This window comes from Mauremys mutica, chromosome 3 (assembly GCF_020497125.1).
Source record: "Mauremys mutica isolate MM-2020 ecotype Southern chromosome 3, ASM2049712v1, whole genome shotgun sequence".
Lineage (NCBI taxonomy): Eukaryota > Metazoa > Chordata > Testudines > Geoemydidae > Mauremys > Mauremys mutica.
In genome coordinates, this window is record NC_059074.1 from 28643237 (window position 1) to 28667165 (window position 23929).

Genomic DNA, 23929 nt, shown 5'->3' on the forward strand with positions numbered 1-23929 from the left:
TCTTTTCTCCATTTTATTTGGCATATTTTTCCCTGCTGGCTCTTAAATTGGATGTTAAATTCCTTTATAGTACTTAGTTTCCAACCTTGCATAAAAGGAAGATTAAGGTAGGTTTAAATTCTATGCAGCTGAATCTTTAAAATCTTAGGGCTGGTGAGTCTTCTAAGTTTGCTTTCATAGAATTATAGAAGATTAGGGTTGGAAGAGACCTCAGGAGTTCATCTAGTCCAACCCCCTGCTCAAAGCAGGACCAACCCCAACTAAATCATCCCAGCCAGGGCTTTGTCAAGCCATTTTCTTCAGTGCTGGCCCCTGTTGGAATCGTGTGTGATTCCTCTTTGTGCTCTGGCCTAGAGGAAGAAAATTGGAGACAACCTACTGATTGTGGTTATGTACGTTGAGTTTGAGTGGGTGATACAGTAGTGCAGCCAGGCTAGTTTGTTCATTCACTTTTGAAATAAAACTTTGTAACACACTTTGGGTGGGTGTTGCATGTGGAAGGATAATAAATCATACTAAGCAATATAAACTTTCAAAGCACTGAACAAACACTAGTTTACTAATCCTCACAGTACATCAAGAAAAAGGAAGTATTATTTTCCCATTTTTTAAATATTAGGGTATCTGAGAAACAGAGAGATTATGCCAGTGGTATTACCAACCCTCATGATTTTACTGGGGGTCTCACCATATTTGGTATTTTTCTGAAAGGTCCAGCGTCCGGAGTCAAGAATTTACATGAGAATCTCAGTTTCTGTTTTCTTTTCAAAGTAAATTTCTAGTTCTCATGGTTGTGGAGAAAAAGATCAGAAACCAGAAAGCCAACCCCCACCCCCCAACTTTTACATATGACTTTGACTTTTAGTTAATTTTATGATTTTTGGGATCTGCATCCTAATTTTTGAATGCCTCGGGTTGGCACTACTGTAAGACTTGTCCAGCGTCACACTGCAAATCAGTGTTGTCAAGTGACAGTGGTAAATAACAGTCTTCTAACACTGTATAAGACTAAGAAAAACATATTCTACTAAAACTACTCTGATTAACTGTTTCTCTGTAGTGTTTTTCCCTGGGATCTTCCCCAGCTTCCTCCTGCCTCATTTTCTGTTCCAGATTAAATGAAACAGTACGCACCCTCACATGTGGCAGCGCTAGGATTAGAATTTGGGAATACTTGAACTATACTTACTTCAATAGATCATCCTGCCTCCCTGCAGGATTACAACTAAGGAGGGATATAGGCAGAGACTAAAAAGAAATATTATTAGCCTCTTTGCAATAGCGTAGCTGTTAGAAGCCTACTATTTCCTGGAATGATTTGCCAGAGTGATGCTTAGAAGAATGTGGTGTATATAATGCAGAAATGGAAATAATTGCTGTAAGTTAACTGATGTTGTTTTAGCTGATTTTTTCAAACCAAAATTAATGTACAGTGATTTGGACTTACCCACAGAGTTCCCCAAAGGGTTAATGATGTGCTGTAGAACCAAATTGAAACAGTATAAAAATCACATGAAAGCATGTAATGTCAGAATCCTTGGCCTGTCAGTGGGTGCAGAGAATGGGACCTGATTACTTTCTTAGAAGATTGGTTTGTGGAGGTCTTGGAACTTGAGATAGTGATCTGATCTATGTTGAAAAGACTTACAGGCTTCCAGCCAAGAAGCTTAATAAAGAATTGTTGGCTGGAAATACTGTAATTTGTAAACCAGTGACTTGAGGGATAAAGACAAAATTCTGAGAACAGCTTGTGTGAGAGGTGAAATTCTGTATCACTCATTAGTCCTGGTATGCAAATCCTATTCCTGGGGGAATTCTGTGCCACTGCACGCACACAGAATTTCATCTCCCCAGTGTTCCCTGTAATTTTTCCCACCCATGTGCAAAATGAATTTTGTTATTGGTGCCTTCATATTGGTGCATATAACAAAATTCATGTGGTTGGGGTGGGGTCAAGGGGTTCGGAGTGTGGGAGTGGGCTAGGACTGGGACAGACAGTCGGGGTGCAGGCTCTGGGGTGGGACCAGGGATGAGGGGCTTAGGGATGGTGCAGATGGTTGGAGTGCTGGCTCTGGGGTGGAGCTGGGGATGAAGGGTTTGGGGTGCAGGAGGGTGCTCCGGGGCTTTCCTCTTCCCAGCCGTGATTAGCGAGCAGCCAGGCACTAACGAGCCCTGGGAGCTTCTCCCTGCCAGGCAGGCAACTACAGCCCAACCAGGCTCCCCACCAAGAGCCAGCAGCTTGGTGGGCAACTTTGAAAGAGTCAGAAGCTTGGCAGGCAACTCCCTGGTTGCACTGAACCACTTTCCCCTCTGCATGCCTCGCCGGGAAGGCATATTAAAGTGAAGCAGGCAGGGGATCTGCTCCACAACTTGACCGGCTCACAGTTGCCCCAGTGGCCACTCCATGCGCGTTTCAACTTGCAAGAAGCAATTAGCTCTCCCACTTCAACACCCCCTGGCAGAGGCCAGGGAAGGCGTGGGAGCCCACTGGGACTAACCATGGCCAGAGAGACTAAGCTGCTTCCACCATCTCCGCTCCCTACCAACACCAAGGTGCACAATACCTCTGATCTCTGAGCACACCACCACTAGCCCCAGCCCCTGCCTGCAACTCCCAGGCATGAGATCACTGGCCCCTTTTCCCCTCCTGCAGCCCCCACGGATGAGATCACTGGCTTCAACCTCCTCCTGCAGCCTCTGGGCTGTGGGGGAGAGGCACCTCTCCCCGCCACGGCAGCTCCAGGGCTGGGGCTACAGGATAGGCGCCCCTGGCCCTGGCAGGTCTCGGCTGGAGCTGCAGGAGGGCTGGGAGAGGGGCACCATGGCCGCAGCAGGTCTGGGCTAAGGCTGAGTTTGGGCCACCCCTCCCCCAGCTGTGGCAGGTTGGGGGCTGGGCTAGGTTGGGGCCAAGGAGGGGTGCCTCAGCCCCAGCCATGTCAGGTCCCCAGGCGGGTTCCCTGAGCACCTGCACGGTGCTAAATAGGCTGTTGCGTGGCCGCGGAGCTTACAGGAAACTTAGCATAGCCCTGGCAGATTTTTTCTTTTCTCTGAAGAAAATAAATTGTTGGAGAGGTGCTGCAGTTATGCCTTTTGCCCACCAGGAGCTGCCGTGGTGCCAGAAAAGAGGGCAGATGGCTCACTGGCAGTAGCAGTCAGCAGCTGATGAAGAGGAGGAGAGGCTGCATTCCTCACAGTGGCCTTCCTGCATGATCAGGTAAGGAGACGTGATATGGGGGACACAGACTATAGCAGGGCATATGGGGCTTCTGGGGGGTCACATTAACTGGGGTTCAAAAGGGATAGTGGGGGATAGACTGGAAATGAGAGTTGGGGAGCAAGGCCAGATGGGGGCAGGAGGTGGCTGAGTGCGGGTGCAGGGACAGAGAGGGATGGGGCAGATGTGCCTGACTGAATGGAAGAGGCTAGGAATCAACCAGGGTCTGAATGGGGGAGGCTCCCCAGCTCCCTAACAATCCTGCCCCAAAAACCATAGAATCATAGAATCATAGAATCTCAGGGTTGGAAGGGACCTCAGGAGGTCATCTAGTCCAACCCCCTGCTCAAAGCAGGACCAAACCCAACTAAATTATCCCAGCCAGGGCTTTATCAAGCCTGACCTTAAAAACCTCTAAGGAAGGAGATTCCACTACCTCCCTAGGTAACCCATTCCAGTGCTTCACCACCCTACTAGTGAAAAAGTTTTTCCTAATATTCAACCTAAACCTCCCCCTCTGCAACTTGAGACCATTACTCCTTGTTCTGTCATCTTCTACCACTGAGAACAGTCTAGATCCATCCTCTTTGGAACCCCCTTTCAGGTAGTTGAAAGCAGCTATCAAATCCCCCCTCATTCTTCTCTTCTGCAGACTAAACAATCCCAGTTCCCTCAGCCTCTCCTCATAAGTCATGTGTTCCAGCCCCCTAATCATTTTTGTTGCCCTCCGCTGGACTCTCTCCAATTTATCCACATCCTTCTTGTAGTGTGGGGCCCAAAACTGGACACAGTACTCCAAATGAGGCCTCACCAGTGCTGAGTAGAGGGGGATGATCACATCCCTTGATCTGCTGGAAATGCCCCTACTTATACAACCCAAAATGCCATTAGCCTTCTTGGCAACAAGGGCACACTGTTGACTCATATTCAGCTTTTCGTCCACCGTAACCCCTAGGTCCTTTTCTGCAGAACTGCTACCCAGCCATTCGGTCCCTAGTCTGTAGCAGTGCATGGGATTCTTCCGTCCTAAGTGCAGGACTCTGCACTTGTCCTTGTTGAACCTCATCATATTTCTTTTGGCCCAATCCTCTAATTTGTCTAGGTCCCTCTGTATCCTATCCCTACCCTCCAGCGTATCAACCACTCCTCCCAGTTTAGTGTCATCTGCAAACTTGCTAAGGGTGCAGTCCACACCATCCTCCAGATCGTTAATGAAGATATTGAACAAAACTGGCCCCAGCACCGACCCTTGGGGCACTCCACTTGATACCGGCTGCCATCTAGACATGGAACCATTGATCACTACCCGTTGAGCCCGACCATCTAGCCAGTTTTCTATCCACCTTACCGTCCATTCATCCAGCCCATACTTCTTTAACTTGCTGGCAAGAATACTGTGGGAGACTGTATCAAAAGCTTTGCTAAAATCCAGAAATAGTACATCCACTGCTTTCCCCTCATCCACAGAGCCGGTTATCTCGTCATAGAAGGCAATTAGGTTAGTCAGGCATGACTTGCTCTTGGTGAATCCATGCTGACTGTTCCTGATCACTTTCCCCTCCTTTAAGTGGTTCAGGATTGATTCCTTGAGGACCTGTTCCATGATTTTTCCAGGGACTGAGGTGAGACTGACTGGCCTGTAGTTCCCTGGATCTTCCTTCTTCCCTTTTTTAAAGATGGGCACTACATTAGCTTTTTTCCAGTGATCCGGGACCTCCCCCGATCGCCATGATTTTTCAAAGATAATGGCCAATGGCTCTGCAATCTCATCGGCCAACTCCTTTAGCACCCTCGGATGCAGCGCATCCGGCCCCATGGACTTGTGCTCGTCCAGCTTTCCTAAATAGCCCCGAACTACTTCTTTCTCCACAGAGAGCTGGTCACCTCCTCCCCATACCGTGCTGCAGAGTGCAGCAGTCTGGGAGCTGACCTTGTCTGTGAAGACAGAGGCAAAAAAAGCATTGAGTACACTAGCTTTCTCCACATCCTCTGTCACTAGGTTTCCTCCCTCATTCAGCAAGGGGCCTACACTTTCCTTGACTTTCTTCCTGTTGCTAACATACCTAAAGAAACCCTTCTTGTTACTCCTAACATCTCCGGCTAGCTGCAACTCCAAGTGTGATTTGGCCTTCCTGATTTCACACCTGCATGCCTGAACAATACTTTTATACTCCTCCCTGGTTATTTGTCCAATCTTCCACTTCTTGTAAGCTGTTCTTTTGTGTTTAAGACGAGCAAGGATTTCACTGTTAAGCCAAGCTGGTCGCCTGCCATATTTACTTCTCTTCCTACACATCGGGATGGTTTGTTCCTGCAACCTCAATAAGGTTTCTTTGAAATACAACCTGTTCCATACGTCTCCCACCCGCATCCAACAACCCCCCAGGCTCCTTCCCAGTTATTACTTCCCTCTCCCTCAGCTCCTTCATCACCCTGACTTCCCCAAGCCTTTGCATTGCTTCTGTGGGGTGCAGGAAATATGTTTCTGTATTGTAGCTTAAATGAATTATTACTCAAAGTTCTGAATTTATATGCCCAGTAAGGAATCTGTTTGTCAGAAAACATTTCCTGAATCTTTTTTTGTTGTCTGTATTGTTACAGACATATTTGCTGATAGGTATTTTGAAATATATTACCAAAATAATTGAAACTGGTGTGATTTTATTGTTGTTTTGACAAATAAAATATGTAGAATATTGCAGAATTTTAAAATGTGTGCAGAATTTTTTTTTTGGCACAGAATTCCCCCAGAAGTAAGATCAAAAGGTGGTATCTTACAGACTGAGACAGGAATTCTTTATAGAAATTATGGCAGTGTCCATTCTTTATCCAGCAAAAAACCCAGGTCTCCAGGCTTGCAGAGAGTGTCCACTGGGAAAGGCTAGAAAAACATTCCTAAGACATCTCTCTCAGATTTGGAGATTTTTTTAAAAGATACACCTCTCTCTGGACTACATTGTAACTTTAAAATCTGCTCTGAGTAAAGGGGTGGCTCATAGCTGCAGAACTCCAGGGGCAGACCGGAGAATGGAACAGGTGCAGAGAAGGGCTAATAAAATGATTAGAGGAATGGAAAACCTACCTTATGAGATAACTGGTAACTAGTCTCTTGGCACAGTTTTCCAACCATTTATGCACCCACCTTATAGTAGCTCCATATAGTAGGTTGTCTTTCCCTAGTTTGTTTATGAGAAGGTCATGCAGGACAGTATCAAAAGCCTTATTAAAGTCAAGATATACCACATCTACCATTTCCTCCCTATCCTCATGGCTTGTTACTCTGACAAAGAAAGCCATTAGGTTGGTTTGACACTATTTGTTCTTGACAAATCAATGCTGACTTTTACTTACTAGCTTATTATCTTCTAGGTGTTTGCAAATTGATTGCTTAATTATTTGCTCCATTATCTTTCCAGGTGCTGAAGTTAAGCTGACTGGTCTGTAATTCTCCTGTTTGTCCTTATTTTCCTTTTTTATAGATGGGCACTATATTTGCCCTTTTCCAGTCCTCTGGAATCTCTCCCATCTTCCAAGACTTTTCAAAGATAATCACTTCTTTCTCTTTCTCGCTCTCCTTTTCTTTCATACCTAGTTAAATATATAGAACCAGGTCTTCAGTTGGCATAAATCAGCATAGCTGTATTCAAGTCAGTAAAGTTACTGCTTTATGCAAGCTGGCCCATACAATTCTGTTTTGTGTGTTGGGAGGGGGAGTAACAAAATCCTCTCTCTGGTTTGCATGGTTATGAGCTTTGCTACAAACATTTCACATAGCTCCAGCACCAAGCTCATTTTTCTCTAAAAGTCTATCTGATTTTTAAAGGTGTTTTTGAAAGCAGCAATTGAACGAAGACCTTACTGGAATACAATCTCTCTCTTGTGGGTATGGTCAGGTGTCTGGCATTGCAACAAGTGACCGTTGGTTTACACAACCCTCATCAGGACACAGTGTGGCAGTTTGAGTGATGCAATTAAAGTGATATGACCGGGTCATACTGAATGTCATTTTCCCTATCCCCCCCACTCATGAATTGCTGTCAAAAATGGTTTTAGGTTGTGTCAGCTACTCAAAAACATTTATACCCACAATAGCATGGATTGTAGCATACCTTATCCTTCACAGCCTGACAGTTAACTCATGTCTGCTTGCCCTAATACTTAAATAGTTATTTCACCAAATTAATTTACCTTCATAAGTGGTACAGTACGTATGCCAATAACATGCTATGACTCTGAGCTGTGACCCCCTGTACTCTGCCTAAACACTTGTAATATTCCTTGTACAAAAAACACGCCTTATTAGTTTTCAAGTTATGCCTCTCAACTTGCTAATCATGAATATTCTTGTGTGAAGAATGTATGCAGTGTGTACTAAGAGTTATGAATATATGCTAGAATTATGATTGTGTGATTAAGCCAGGCATGTCAGAGGGAGTTGGTAAACAAGTCTGCCTTAGACAAAGGAATGTGCTTTGCTTCTCTGACCCGCAGCCCAGCTGTTAGGCAGAGACAATGAAAATACATTTACATACTGGGTACGTCTACACTACAGGATTATTCCGAATTTACATAAACCGGTTTAACAAAACAGATTGTATAAAATCGAGTGTGCGCGGCCACACTAAACACATTAAATCGGTGGTGTGCGTCCACGGTCCGAGGCTAGCGTCGATTTCTGGAGCATTGCACTGTGGGTAGCTATTCCGTAGCTATCCCATAGTTCCCGCAGCCTCCCCCACCCCTTGGCATTTCCGGGTTGAGATCCCAGTGCCTGATGGGGCAAAAATCATTGTCGCGGGTGGTTCTGGGTACAGTCTCACCCCTCCCTCCCTGAGCAGCAGACAACCGTTTTGCGCCTTTTTTGCTTGGTGAACTGTGCAGACGCCATAGCACAGCAAGCATGGACCCTGCTCAGCTCAATACCGCAATCGTGAATGTTTTAAACACCTCGCGCACTCTCGTGCAGTCTATGGTGAACCAGGACCTTCAATCCGAGGCGAGGAGGAGGCGGATACGGCAGCGCGGCGATGACAGTGATGAGGACGTAGACACAGAATTCTCTCAAACCGCGGGCCCCTGCGCTTTGGAGATCCTGATGGTAATGGGGCAGATTCTATCCATTGAACGCCGATTTTGGGGCCGGGAAACAAGCACTGACTGGTGGGACCGCATTGTGTTGCAGGTGTGGGATGATTCCCAGTGGCTGCGAAACTTTCGCATGCGTAAGGGCACTTTCATGGAACTTTGTGACTTGCTTGCCCCTGCCCTGAAACGCCAGAATACCAAGATGAGAGCAGCCCTCACAGTAGAGAAGTGAGTGGCGATAGCCCTGTGGAAGCTTGCAACGCCAGACAGCTACCGGTCAGTCGGGAATCAATTTGGAGTTGGAAAATCTACTGTGGGGGCTGCTGTGATGCAAGTAGCCAAAGCAATCACTAAGCTGCTGCTACAAAAGGTTGTGACTCTGGGAAACGTGCAGGCCATAGTGGATGGCTTTGCTGCACTGGGATTCCCTAACTGTGGGGGGGCGATAGATGGAACCCATATCCCTATCTTGGCACCGCAGCGCCAGGGTACCCAGTACGTAAACCGGAAGGGGTACTTTTCAATGGTGCTGCAAGCACTGGTAGATCACAAGGGACGTTTCACAAATATCCACGTGGGATGGCCAGGGAGGGTTCATGATGCTCGCGTCTTCAGAAGCACTACTCTGTTTAAACGGATGCAGCAAGGGAATTACTTCCCAGACCAGAAAATAACAGTTGGGGATGTTGAAATGCCTGTCGTTATCCTGGGGGACCCAGCCTACCCCTTGATGCCATGGCTCATGAAGCCATACACAGGCAGCCTGGACAGTGGTCAGGATCTGTTCAATTACAGGCTGAGCAAGTGCAGAATGGTGGTGGAATGTGCATTTGGCCGTTTAAAGGCGCGCTGGCGGACATTACTGACTCGCTCAGACCTCAGCCAAACCAATGTCCCCTATGTTATTGCTGCTTGCTGTATTCTCCACAATCTCTGTGAGAGTAAGGGGGAGACCTTTATGGCGGGGTGGGAGGCTGAGGCAAATCACCTGGCCGCTGATTACGTGCAGCCAGACACCAGGGAGATTAGAAGAGCACACCAGGAAGCGGTGCGCATCAGAGAAGCTTTGAAAACAAGCTTCATCAATGGCCAGGGTACAGTGTGACTGCTGTGTTTGTTGATGAACACCCAACCCCCTTGATTGACTCAGTCCCTGTAAGCAACTCCACCTCCCCCTTCGAGTACAGCTTACTTATGCAAATAAAGTCACTCTCATTTAAAAAGCATGAATTCTTTATTGATTCATTATAAAAAAAGGGAGAGAAGTAAGGGTGTGGTTTGGGAGGAGGATAGGAGGGATGGAGAAGGCCATTAAAAAAAATTCACAGTAACGACAGCCTTCTGGTTGGGCTGTCCACGGGGGTGGAGTGGGCGGGTGCACGGAGCCTCCCCCCACGCGTTCTTACATGTCTGGGCGAGGAGGATGTGGAACATGGTGAGGGTTGAGGGTGGTTATACAGGGGCTGCAGCGGCACTCTGTGATCCTGCTGCCGTTCCTGAAGCTCCACCAGACGCCGGAGATGTCAGTTTGATCACGCAGCAGCCCCAGAGTTGCATCCCGCCACTGCTGATCTTCCTGCCGCCACCGCTGATTTTCCTGCCGGTCTTCCTGCCGCCACCTCTCATCTCGGTTGTCCCTCCTGTCCTCACGTTCATCCCTCCTGTCCTCACGTTCACTGGCCTCTTTCCTGTAATTTGATACCACATCCTTCCACTCATTCAGATGAGCTCTTTCATTGCGTGTAACTTCCATAATATCCGAGAACATCTCATCTCGCGTCTTCTTTTTCCTCCGCCTTATCTGTGCTAGCCTTTGGGATGGAGGAGGGATGGTTGAAAAATTTGCAGCTGCATGAGGGAGATAAATATTTAGAAAGATACATTTTACAGAACAATGGTTATACTCTTTCACAGTGAACAGCACTATTCACCTAGCACATGTGATTTCCCTACAAGGTCGCATTTTTCATCTTAATAGTGAGTGCTTGCAGCTCTGGAGTTACAGATCTCACAGACACAGGTCCGGGCATCAGAATTCAGCTTGCATGCGGCCATGGTAAGCCACTGTCTTTCGGCTTCTGTAGTGATTTACCCCTCCCCCCCAACGCATGGCTAATACCACGCTAGCTCCCTGCTAATCAACAACCTTCCCACCCCCCCACTCACTGCGTGGCTGGTAGCTTGGGGAAGATCGCCGGTGACCAAACACAAAAAAGATCATCGGCATTTCACTCCTCCCCTCCCCCCGCTTCGCTACGTGCAGGAAAGGTTTTTTTTTAAGCTGCTGCAGTCCACGAACCCAGTAGAAAAATGGCCACCCCCCTTACTTAAATTCCTGATTTTTAACCAGGTTATCCTGAACGATATCACTTTGCTGAGGATAACAGAACAAGATAAAGAGCGGATGCTTCTTGAATGCCAGCAGTCACCGGGACCATACGCTGCTATGCTTTGCCACGCAATGATACCTGATTACTTGCTACATGCATGGCGTGGTAAAGTGTCTTACCATGGTGGGCGGAACAAGGCTGCCTTGCCCAGAAACCTTCTGCAAAGGCTTCTGGAGTACCTACAGGAGCGCTTCATCGAGATGTCCCTGGAGGATTTCCTCTCAATCCCCGGACATGTTAACAAACTTTTCTAAGTAACTATACTGTCTGCGAATGCATCCCAAGTCCTCAGGGCAAATCAATCATTAAAAAAGGCTTGCTTAAAAAACAATGTTTGCTATTTGCAAAGGTACACTCACCAGAGCTCCCTTCCATGGCGTCATTGTCTGGGATAGACAACAACAGGGAGAGCAGCATACTGAACTCAAGAATAATGTAGTTGATCTCAGCACCCAATTCTGCACTTTTAGATGGCCTCTGTTGATGTGAGGGCTGGGAGGAGGGTAATTCCGTCAGGGTGATAAAAAGCTCCTGGCTGCTGGGGCTCACGGAGTGCTGTGTGCTCTCTGCTAGGTCTTCCTCCTCTTCTTCATCTTCATCTTCCCCGTCTGCATAATCCTCAGCCATGGCAGAGATTACAACCCCCACCTCGGAATCCACGATCAGGGGTGAGGTACTTGTGGCGCAGCCCCCTAAAATTGCATGCAGCTCAGCATAGAAGCGGCATGTTTTTCGACCTGCCCCGGACGTTCCGTTTGCTTCTTTGGTTTTCTGGTAGGCTTGTCTGAGCTCCTTAACTTTCACTCTGCACTGCACTGAGTCCCTGCTGTGGCCTTTATCCGTCATAGCCTTAGAAATTCTTTCAAATACTTTTTCATTTCGTCTTTTGGAACGCAGTTCTGTTAGCACTGAATCCTCTCCCCAGATAGCGATCAGATCCAGTACCTCCCGTGCAGTCCATGCTGGGGCTCTTTTTCGATTCTCACCAGACTGCATTGTTAACTGTGCTGATTAGCTGTTCGTGGTCACCTGTGCTGAGGAGCTCTCCACGCTGGGGAAGCAGGAAATGAATTTCAAAAGTTCGCGGGGCTTTTCCTGTCTACCTGGCCAGTGCATCCGAGTTCAGAATGCTGTCCAGAGCGGTCACTGGTGCACTGTGGGATACCGCCCAGAGGCCAATACCGTCGATTTGCGGCCACACTAACCCTATTCCGATATGTTAATCCCGATATTAGTGCTACTCCTCTCGTCGGGGAGGAGTACAGAAACCGATTTAAAGAGCCATTAAAATCGATATAAGATGCCTCCTAGTGTGGACAGTTGTGGCGTTAAATCGGTTTTACGCTCCTAAAACCGATTTAAACGCCTAGTGTAGACCAGGCTACTGGGGTAAATAAAGATATCAAGAAACAAGAGGAGTAGGGGACAGCATGGCATCTTTGCCCCAGCAGAAGAAAGAAGCTTGGTCTGGGTTTTACTTTTCAAATAATGCACTGCAAATGTTTACTTCCTATAAAGAGAGGAGTTGGATCTCAAGTGATAAGCAATTGAATTAACTGATTGTATTCAGTATTTCTGTATTATAAAAGTGTATAGAGTGAGGTCTTTTATGAAAGTTAATGATACACTGGTGATTAACATCATTGTGAAATGTGTGTATTAACACTCCATGAGGAAATATGGATGATATCATGCTTTGAAGTTTGCGGCCTAACAGGGAAAAAGAGGGAAAAAGATTCCTTGGACTGCTCCAAAGCAAATTCTTTTGCCTAATGTTTTATCACTAACTTCAAACAAAGCATTTAACCTACAGTAACTTTTAGTGGGTCACCATAGTAACCCCTAATGGGTCACCAATTCTTCTACTTTCAAAGAAACTACTCATCTCTTATCATAAAAACATTTCTAGTCATAACAATAATAAACTTACATATCAGAGATACTCAAGACCAAGGTCGGCCATCCAAACACTCCTATTCTCACAATACATTCACTTCTTGTCCCAATCTCCCATTCTGATAGCAATAACTGCAAACACTTATTTGGCCTTGCCTCGCAGGGCCTAAGATTTTCTTAGGTATGTGATGTTTGGTTTTCAGCTGGCAGTGGCAAAATTCTGTAAGGGATCTCAGAACAGCATGGTGCCCCAAAGGTAGAGTGAACGGGTCCACTGATATGTGGAAAACATCCTGACACTCACTAACCCTTGCCCCTAGCTAGCAGGCTAGTAGCAAGGATCTCACCAGTTTCTATGGCAGATAGGACTGTTATACTCTACAATGGCCTAGCACGTGGATGCAGACAGAGCAGTTGTCTTCTACTATACAGGAACGATTCCACATCAACAGCCATAGACTGCACCCTGACCCCTGCCAATACACATGCCACTGGAGCACAGCTGAATGGGCAAGAGAGTGTGAATGGTTCAGCACAAGCCATTACCACTGAAAACAATTTTGAGGACTAAGGAAAGTTTTACAGTGAAGAAGATCATACTGGCAAGCAGTAGGCAATGATGGGTTTACCACCATATGGATCTTTGAGGCACAGAGTCTGAGCCATAAACAGAAGCAGACTTGGTAGGCAGAGATTGCAATCTTTTCCTCAGCATCGAGCTACCTATGCACTTCATCTGGAATGGACTGCCACTCACACATTGGTCTTGCTAGCCACAACTGTACTCATAAGATGTAAAACAATCATCAATGTCATCTTTGGTCATTAGGGACAAAGAACAACAACAACAGGGAAAGCAGCATACTGAACTCAAGAATAATGTAGTTGATCTCAGCACCCAATTCTGCACTTTTAGATGGCCTCTGTTGATGCAGGGGACTGGACTAGATGACCTCTTGAGGTTGCTTCCAGTGTTATGATTCTATGAAAGCTTTGGAGAGAGAAAATGCCCCATTTAAATACAATATTTTATTGGAAAGGTTAAAGCCTTTAGGTCCTCAGCTAATGTAAAGCAGCAGAGTCTTACTGAAGTCCCTGGAACTACATTGATTTATACCAGGTGGGGATTTGGCCTTCTTCTGTTTTGCTAGTGAGGACATGGAATTACAGCAATGACCAGTCACTTCTGAGGATTATCTTAGTGCTGTACTGCAGCAACTTCCTACTTTCTCAGCCACTGGTGATTCAAGTGTTTGCTGCTGGTATTTGCCTTGCCTTGCTCCCCTCAACTGATGGCCCCCACTGCAAAAGCATCTCAGTTTGGGACCCAATCCAACTCCCTTTTAAAGTCAATTGAAAGGCTAATTGGATTTAATGAAAGTTGAACCTGGGCTCTTAATGATGACCCTTTGTGCTGGATGTTAGTGAGTTGATGTTAATGACTTTCCATTCATTAATAGCTGGCACACTCTAGATGAATTTGCCTTTGTGTTTTCATATACAACAACTCCTTGCTTATAACTGTCACCTATTAGATTGAAAATATCAAGGTCTGGGTCTTTTACTGTGGGTGAATAAGGCCTGGTCTACACTAGAAAATTAGGTTGGCATAACTATGTTGCTCAGGGGTGTGAAAAATTTACATATCTGAGTGGAATAGTTAAGTCCTTGCATAGTCAGTATTAAGCCAACAGAAGAATTCTCCCATTGACCTAGCTACCACGTCATGGGGAGGTGGATTATCTATGCCAATGGGAGAATCCCTCCCATCGGCATAGGTAGTGTATATGCTGAAACGCGACAGTGGTGCAGTTGCACAGCTAGGTTGCTGTAGCATTTTAAAGGTTGACAAGCCCTTAGTTTGGAGATTTTCAGGAAAAACAATTCAGTTAAAGGAACAGAGAATAAACAAAATACATTTTCCCCCATTATAAAAACATTTATTTAGCCTTTTATTGAACAGATTTAGCTTTGAAAGGAATAGAGGAACAAGCTGAAATTTACTGCCAATATAATCCCTGGCATGGAGATAATTCCAGTGAAAATAGCTTTTTATTTGGCCAAGCCACCGTATTTTTATTATAGCAATATTTTTAACAATATACGTTGTTTTCTGCTGCACCTGTGTACATGACTGATTTAACTGTGTACCCAAAAATATGCACTTATCTGCTGTGCAATAGAGTGTACATTGTCTAAAGCAGGGCTGCTGTGGAGCCTGCTTCATTCAGTGTACTCTTTTAAGGTTATACATTGAGGATCTGATCCACAGCCCATTGAAGGCACTGGGAGTCTTTCCACAGACTTTAATGGGTTTTGTATTGGGACCAAAATTTTCAGTGGCACAGGGTCCACCTTCACTCTCGAGCCCTGTCTCAGTGAGGCAAGGTATCCAGTGAACGAGGCAGGGTTCCACAGAGTCCCTTGCATCAGTGAATGTACACCCAGTGTCAGACAAGGCATCCTAGTGGGGTTTAGCCAAATTGTTCCCAATCATGGAATGTCTTTTTCCTTTTGAAAAATAAAAGACAAGCCAGGGGAAAAGTCATTTAAAAGACGACAAACCCTATGTTAAGAGAATGTTAAGGTGATCATTCAGAAGTCCAAAAAAAGTCAGAGTAAAGTTTGCCCTCCACCCATAATACTTCTTCCTTGTATGTGCATGTATATGTCACAAGGCAGTTAATTACATATACACATACTTGTTCTCAAAAACAATCTGTAGTATCATACAGTTTTTCTTCTTTATACACTTACGGAGATACATCTTGGAAGATGTTCAGTGAGGAAGACAGGGCTCCAACTGAGCCCTTTCAACCCTGAGTATTCGTCTGGAATGGAGCAGGCTATTCCAGTGGCATCTAGCCAAATAATTGAAGGTTGTGAATGATTTTCCTTAAAAAAAAATCCCATCTAAGGATTTCCCACCAAAAAACTTACAAAAAAACCAACAACCCACTATATAATGATTGCACAGTTAAGAATTCAAAAGTAAGGAAATGTTAGTTTTATGTTTGCTTGTATGACATAGCCCAGCAGAGAAGAAAGAAACAAGCAGCAGTGAACCCTAAACAACATTTCTGACATATACCAAGTGAGATAACCATCCTGCTATTTCTATCATATCACATCTTGATAAATGAAAGCAGAAGAGGAGTTTGGCACAAGGGCCTATAAGATGAATCATCATAAATGAAAAAGAGTGATGCTCTTCAAGGAGAAGGTTTTCAAACCAAAATTAAACCTATACAAAATAAAATAACAGGGCCCTTCCAGGCACTCATGTCTTACTGTGTAGCGAGTTGCAGCAACAAAACAGATTGGTAGCTAATGCTTTAGGTGTCATTCACTGCTGAACACAAGGTCCACACAAAACAATTTGTCTTTAAATTATTATTAATTGAAAAGCTACTGTGGCTGAACAACAAAGGGAAGTTGACAATTTACCTCTTTCCAGAGGCAATATATAACGAGAGAAGACAGACATGAACAATTTCATTTCTATACTAAATCCTGTCTTATTAAAAAATAAACACAGTAGGCCACTGACATTACCTTCCACAGCTACAGCAGCATTACTTTTCTCTTTGGCTTTATTTGTGTACTCTGTTAAACCCAATCTTACTACCTCTACTTGTGATTCTCTGTACAGTGTCTGACACAGAAAATCTTGGTTATAATGCATAGCAAATGACAAGCTACATATCAATCTGTTGCTTCTTAGCTTAACTTAGATTGTAAATTCTTCAGGGCAGGGATCTTCTCTTATTATATATTAGCACAAGGCCCGGAACCTGAATGAGACTTGTGGGCACTAGCGTGACAGTATAATAATAAATACTAATAAGGGGTAAATGTCACAGAGTAGTGGGGAAAAGATCATATGTTGGAGGTTCTGATTCATATGCCTCTGACTGTCGTGTCCTCCCCAAATCCTGATGGATAAGGGAGGAGGAAGAGGTGGTTCCATAATTGCTAGACTAGGAATGTGCTTGATAGTTTAGCTGAGTTCCCGGATTGTGGACAGGCTGTGAAGCAGGAGAGTGATTGCCAAACGCTGTGAGCTCTGCTACTCCTGGTGGTGGTGGTTACACCCAACCCACTCTATGCCTCCCTCCCTTCACTGCTGCCACGTATTTTATTGGTTGAGTGCCCTGAGCCTAGTGATGGCTCCTGCGATGGGAGAAGGCAAAAGGACAGGACGGAACAGGTCCTGTGAGATATTCAGCCTCCATAGGACTTCTGGGGTGGGCTTGAGGTCTTGCAGGATTAGACCCATGATTTGCAGCCACAAGGTCTTGTGGGATTTGGCATGAGATTTGGAGCCGGGGCGGCTCTATGTTTTTTGCCACCCCAAGCATGGCAGTCAGGCGGATTCAGCGTGTTTCTGTGGGTGATCTGCTGGTCCCACACCTTCGGCGTACCCACTGCCGAATTACCGCCGAAGCCGCAGGACTGGCCCTGTTTGGAGCCATGATAAAAGCCATGTGCTTATAGCTACTTCCTGTTTGCTGGTTTCCAGCAGTGGAAGAGGAACAGAACACACAGAGCACATGGATCATAAGCAGCAGTCTGGGAATGACCCACACCTGCTGGATTATGCAGAGCACATGGCCGACTGGCTGCAGAGCTGGCACTGGGCCCCAATGGGACAGCAGAATGGGCTAACAGACCCACTGCATCCACTTGATGCAGGGGGCTGTGTGTTTCCTATCCCAGACCAGAAGGTAAACAGAAAGTTCAGGAAGAGAGAGAAAAGAGCATGAGGCCAAGAAGGGACCCACATCCTAAGCAGCCAGGAATAGGGAGATGATGCAATCCATTTCAGATCGGCTCGGATCCTTGGAAAACAGCGGTCAGGTACAGCCTGTGACACCCTGGTCCATGCAGCAGTTCTGGTGAGAGCAATGGGCTGGGCGCCAGGGTCAGTCCTGCTGGGAAGAACAGGACAAGGGGGGGAACATAAATGGGGCGGAGAGCTATACAAGATGCTGTGTGTCTACAGGTGTGAGGAATGTGTGTGTGTGTGTGTGGAGGCCCAATGCCCAGGCTGCCCTAGCTACCTGCCCTTCAGTCACCGGCTCCACAGATGATGGCCTTACAGATTCCAGCATCACAGCTACTTGCCCCCAGACTATGGCTACACAGCCTCATGCCCCTCCTTTCCCTGCCCAACAGCCTTTATTGCAGCAACCCAACAGGTCTACTGATGTGGGTTTAAATTCGCTCTTGTGTGCAGTTGCTTCAGTTGTGGGGTGGGGGGGCCTCATCTTCTCCAGTCAATACATGAGAAGATATGGAGGGCAGCGTATATGACCATATTTTCCCTTCTCTTTAAGGAACCTATATTAGAGGAGAGGACTAAGAGAAGGCTCCCCACCCTCAAGAGAACAAGGAAATGGGACAACTGGCTTACGTCACCTACATGGGAATGATGGGACAGCTCTACCCAGCAATGTATGGGCCCATTCTGAAGTATTTGGATCTTACACACAGGACACATAATACATTTTCAAGCACCTCATGATGAGCACTTTATAATGAAGGCAGCTTTGAACCCCTCCCTGCAGTGGAATAAAATTGATCAGGGACTATGGCTGGAAGGCATTGTGCGGGGGAGCTGTTAAGAGGCAGGTTGACAGAGTCTGAGCACTGGCCCTATGGAGTCTTGGTTACTAGATGTAGCATCCATGGCCAAGAGATTGCTTGTACCACTCACCTTTTTGACTTACACAATGGTGTTTCAAGAGTTTCAGACATTCAAGGGAATCTGTGGGACAGCCCAGGGCCTGGCCTATATCAGAATCCCAAATTTGGCAGTTTATGGTCTCACTACATAGGCGGGGGCTGGTGCCACCAACTATAGCTAATGGTTAGCTGGGGTGTCCTTGTTCTGCAGGTCATCCAGACCCCTGTTGGGAATTCATGGCCTGTAGGATGCTGAAAGGTTGGGCCTGAGCTGCTGGGGACACAGAGCAATGTCAGGAAGCCAGTAACCCTACACATCCTTAGACAGTTAGCCAGGATTCTTCCGTGGAGCTGCCATTCGATGTGCACTGGGAAGGTGACTCCACAGCTCATGCTCCATAGCGCAGAGATGAAAGGGGGAGCGGTGGCTCTGTGCTGCTCTGTATAGGGAACTGCAACAGTGACTACCCAGTTAGATCTGGGTGTGTCTGAGATCCAGGCTACAGTATGTTAGTGATTCAGGGCTTATAAGTCCTACGTGCAGCTACCTGCAGGGAAACCAATGCAGAGTGTGGGCCATATGTGCCACAGGTTCTAACCATGTCTGCTTCCTTCTCTATGCCGATCACACTGAATATATTGCAGCATGCTCACAGCTGAGGACATGGATTCGCAGGCACAGCATTGTGCACTGGGCTTACAAAACAGCGTGTAATTTGGTGAAAGGCTTGCAGCTGGGCTTTGGGAGGGATGCGACTTTGTCTTGGTACTGCAGACAGGGCACACACTGGGACCAGCTCATGCCCTTCTTGCATGGGCTGGCACCCAGGAAGACACAATGGACATCATCATTAGCCACCTAGGGTAGAACAACCTTGGAATGTGCTCCAGTCTTGAACTGATTTTGAAGGCTAACCAGGATATTGGACTGCTGGCAAACATGTTTTCTGGTGTGGGACTAATATGGTCAGAGATGCTGGCCCACAGGGTTTAGCAGATTGCCACATAAGGTAGCTAGGGCATGGAGGAAGGCCAGCCAGAGAATGGCAATGTGGCTGGAGTCCTCGGTTATCAGACATGGCTGCCCCCTTGTGGCAGGAACCCACTGCAGGAACTTGGTGATTTAGGCTCCAGCTCCATAAAGATGATCATCCTGAGGGCACCACATTATGAGATGGGGACATCGTTTCTAACCCTTGTGGGCAAAACCAAACCAGGGGCCTGGGCACTACCCTGGGGGGACTGTCTTACCAATACACTTGATGCTGGTGCTGGCTGGAGGTTGAGGTCAATCACCAAAAAGGGGAGGGATGCTTGTGGGTAAGTGGAGGAGCCCAGGGACTTTCCTAGTGTGATGATTAGATCCTGCTGTTGTGGGATCCCACTATAATTGGCAAAGGATCAATGTGACTGTGCTGGGCTGTCCCCAGTGGAAACCTTGGATGTAATTTGACTAATAAAGTTATGGCTTGGTTAAAACCCATACCATGTGTCCTTGCCTTCTTCCATGCAGTGGGGTGTGTTGAGATGGCTCCCACCATGGGAGAAGGGAAAAGGACAGGATGAGATGGGCCCTGCTAGATTGCCAGCTCCCACAGGACTTGTGGGGTAGGCTTGAGGTCTCACAGGATTTGGCCTGTGATTTGGAACTATAAAGTCTTGCATGATTTGGCACAATATTTGGAGCCATGATAAGAGCCAGGTGCTCAGAGCCACTGCTTGTTTGCTTGTTTTCAGCAGTCAACCCACCTTGCCTACCTTATGAAGGTCCCTGTGGGCTGTGTGGGTTGCCACTTTGAGACAGGGAAGGATTTTTTCCCCATACCACCAGAGTGGGCGAGGCTGGTTGGGTTTTTCACATTCCTTTCAGCAAAACCTAGAGGTTGAGTTTGGGGCAAAGGGAGGTCTGGAATTCTCCCCCCTCCCAGAGGTCACAGTTTGGACCTATGTGAGAATTGTTGAGTTGTCACTTTTGGCAGGGGCCCGGTGCAGGAACTCACTGATTTGGACTCCAAATCCAAAAAAAGGTAAGGTAGTGGGCAGCCCGAGGGCATCTCCTTACAAGAGGAAGGCAGTACGTCTAACTCCCTGGGGCCAAATGCTCTACTCTAGGGAGATTTCCCCCCAAAAGTGCTTGATGGCAGTGGTGGCTGGGGGTTGAGTTCCCCTCTTGGCTTAACCTCTGAAAAGGGGACAGATGCTATCAGGCAAATAGAAACATCCAGAAACCCTCTAAGTGTGGTGATTGACAAAGGATCAATGGAGTGCGAGTGACTGCATGAGGCTGTTCCCTGCTAGGAACCTTGCTTGTATTTTAACTAATAAAGTTGTGTCTTTGCCATTGTCCACGCAGTGCGCACACCACTGTTACTTCTGCTTTTCTGCAAAACAAAACCAGATTCTTTCCCTTTCCAACTTCCAGCCCACAAAGGGCTTTCAAAATAACCCTGCAAACAAAGGAGATATTCCTGCACATGTATACTCTTGTACTGTTGCTTTCAGCAAACAGTCTCAACACAACTTTGCCTAAAGACAGAGTGAAAAACAGACTTTAGTGGTCAGAGGGCCACCCTTATTCATGTTGAATGAAACCTTACTCCACCAATAGTCCCACTGAAATTCACGTATTTACTCATGTGTAAGATACTACTCACCATCAGTAAGGTTACAGATGCTGACCCAGGGTAAGGATTTCAGAATCGAGTTGGGTAAAAAATTTTCAGCCGGAACTTGTGTATGTGTAAAAATGCAGATTTTGTGACACAAACATGTCATCAATTCCTGTCCATTTCACCAAATTGTTCGTCAAAACAACCCTACGATTTTTTTTAAAAGTCTGTGTTTCATTGTGACAATTTGGAAATGAAATGTTCCCATTTTTTTAATTTAAAATTACTTTTTTAGAAATTGTCTTTTTTTTTAAATAAAACATGGAAAAATGCTCAAAATCTAAGCAGAATATTTGCTTAGAATATTTTGGGTTTTTTGACCCAACATTTTAAAACCATTTTTTGCAACAAAAAAAATCCATAATTCATCCAGCTCTGCATTAGAATTAGGCCCAGTGTGAAATATAAATTCCTTGAAACTGCTGGTTGTATTTTCCTTTTCCTTCATGGACTTTCCATGCTGGATTGGATTGCATGCTACACAACAGAGAGTCAGTGGGTTCCTAAGAGATCCATACTGCAAATTAGAAAGCAAGGTTTTGTCCTTCATTCGCTATTGAACTAAATTTAACTTTCTCTGCTTAGTGTTTCTGAGCTCCTTGCTCCCACTCCTAAGAACTGACCTATTTAACGTGCATTTAGAGCCAAACTTTGCATTGACTCACACCCAGGGGTGACATGGGTTATAATTCAGTGTTAAGGGTAAATAGACAGACACTTTTGTCATATTTGCCGTAACAGCTTACAATGAGTCCTAAGTCACTTAGGCAGTTTAGAACAATTTTTACACTTGATTTTTCAAACTAATTTGAAAGTATAGAGCAGGAGGGCAGATGCTGAAGTATGAATAAAAGCTATAATAATTCCAATAGCCCACATGGCCCAGGAGAATGAGGTTAGGAAAACTCTAGTATTTTCAAGAGCATCAGAAAACTTAGCAGATAGAGTTTTTTAACGGGAAGAGTATGGATTGGAAATCACAATGCCTTGATTATGTTATTGGTTCTGCTACTAATTAGTTGCTTGACATTTGGCAAGTCACTTAAGGACTCAGTCCTACTTTCATTAAAGTCAATGACAAATCTCACATTACGTCAATAGGGCAGGTTCAGAGACATAACATATGTGGGCATCAGTTTATCAGCTGTGAAATAGATATAACAATGCATATAATAACTATCTATGAGCAGGTTGTCTTGCTGTCCGGAGTGGCTCATGCCTGTGAGGCCAACCTCAGGGCAGATTGTCAGGAAGCAGGACAGACTGGTTATATTCTGTTATTAGATTTCACCAACCCAGTAAGAAATGTGAACTCCTAAAGCACTAGACCAGTCTTACCATGGAGTCACAGACAGTCCCCTGGAGCATTCCAGTCCATCCAGCCATCCAGGCAAGCTGGCCTTAGTGATAGGTGGTTGCTGTACACCAAAGATCACAAAATATTCAGGTTGCTCCCTTACCCCAGGTCAATTTGTACCTTAGCTCTTTTACTAAACACAATGCTTGTAGCCAATCCTGTAGTTAACGAGGGCAGTGTTTCTCAAACTGGGGTCTGCCGATCCCTGGGGGTCCCTGAGGGAACTCCAGGGGGTCCGTGGGCCCTGCTGATCAACTCCTCCCGCTCCCTCCCTCAATTCCTCCTCCATCTATCTCCCCGAGGCTACTGAAGCCAAACCAGGAGACTGTAAGTGCTAAAAGTCTGGCGGTGCTGCGGGGCTAAGGCACAAGCTCTCTCTCTCCTGCCATCCATCTCCACCCTCTGACAAACAGAGGCTAGGGACATCATTCCTTACCCATCCTGGCTAATAGCCATTAATAGACTTAACCTCCAGGAATTTATCTAGTTCTCTTTTAAACCCTATTATGGGCCTAGCCTTCACAACTGCCTCAGGCAAGGAGTTCCACAGGTTGTCTGTGCACTGTGTGAAGAAGAACTATTATAAGTGAAATGAATGCACGCAGCAACTTACAAGCATTGCATAAAAGACTAAACATTAAAAACACACTGTTATAAATTCAGTGCACATCTTAACCATACTAACGCCATGTCTACACGATAGAGTTAACTCAATTTAAGTTATGCCAACGATCATAATCCGCTGTAATAATATCACTTGTGCACGTGCACATGACACTCCCTGTGTTGGCAGAGCACATCCACATTTGGTTCTCTAGCACTGACAGAGAGAACAGTGCACTGTGGATAGCTATCCCACTGTGCAAATTGCCACCTTCTGCCACTAGAAGTTCGGGAATGGATTGCAGTGCATCATGGGGGTGGGCTCACTGCCAGTGATGTGGTTTTCTCCATCCCATCATTCCCTGGGCTTCTGAGTATGTTTCACATCATTTGTCAACTGACCCTGTAAACTTTTTGCACCCGCCATCTGCTTGAAAGCATGGATCCTGCACTTCTCTCCAGTCTTGTGATAAATGTTATGAACACAACGTGGCTGATCCTGCAGTATTTCATGAACTGTGGATCTGAAAATGAATCTGTGTGCCTGCCCTGCTGTGTGCCATAGAAAGAAACAATTCAAGATCGATGTTAGCATTCACTCAGCAGCTGCACACGTTGGGCTGTCACTACTGGGCTTGGGAAACAAGCACTAAGTAGTGCGATTGGATCATGATGCAGGTTTGGGATGCAGCAGTGGCTGCAGAACTTTTGGATGTGCAAAGCCATCTTCCTGGAACTGTATACCAAGCTTGCCCCTGCACCATGCTGCAAGAACACCAAAATAAGAACTGCCCTCATGGTGGAAAAGTGAGTGGTGATTGCTGTGTGGAAGCTGGCAACTCCAGACTGTCACCAGTCAGTTGCAAACCAGTGTGGGAGTGGGTAGTCCACTGTGAGGGTTGTGGTGCTGCAACTGTGAAGGGCTATTAATCACCTTCTGCTACAAAGGACTGTGACTCCGGGTAACATGTAGGAAATTGTGGATAGTGTTGTAGCAATGGGATTCCCTAACTGTGGCGTGGCAATA

The 23929-nt window shown here is 46.0% G+C and overlaps 1 long non-coding RNA gene across 1 annotated transcript in view; it reads left to right on the plus strand.

Annotated features, from left to right (window-relative positions):
- The window catches only part of LOC123367214, a 28051-nt gene extending 8474 nt beyond the window's left edge, over positions 1-19577 (plus strand). The window contains exons 2-3 of the long non-coding RNA XR_006578359.1: positions 3054-3214; positions 17925-19577. This is a non-coding gene — a long non-coding RNA (uncharacterized LOC123367214). The remainder of the gene's footprint in view (positions 1-3053; positions 3215-17924) is intronic.
- Positions 19578-23929: the final 4352 nt, after the last annotated feature.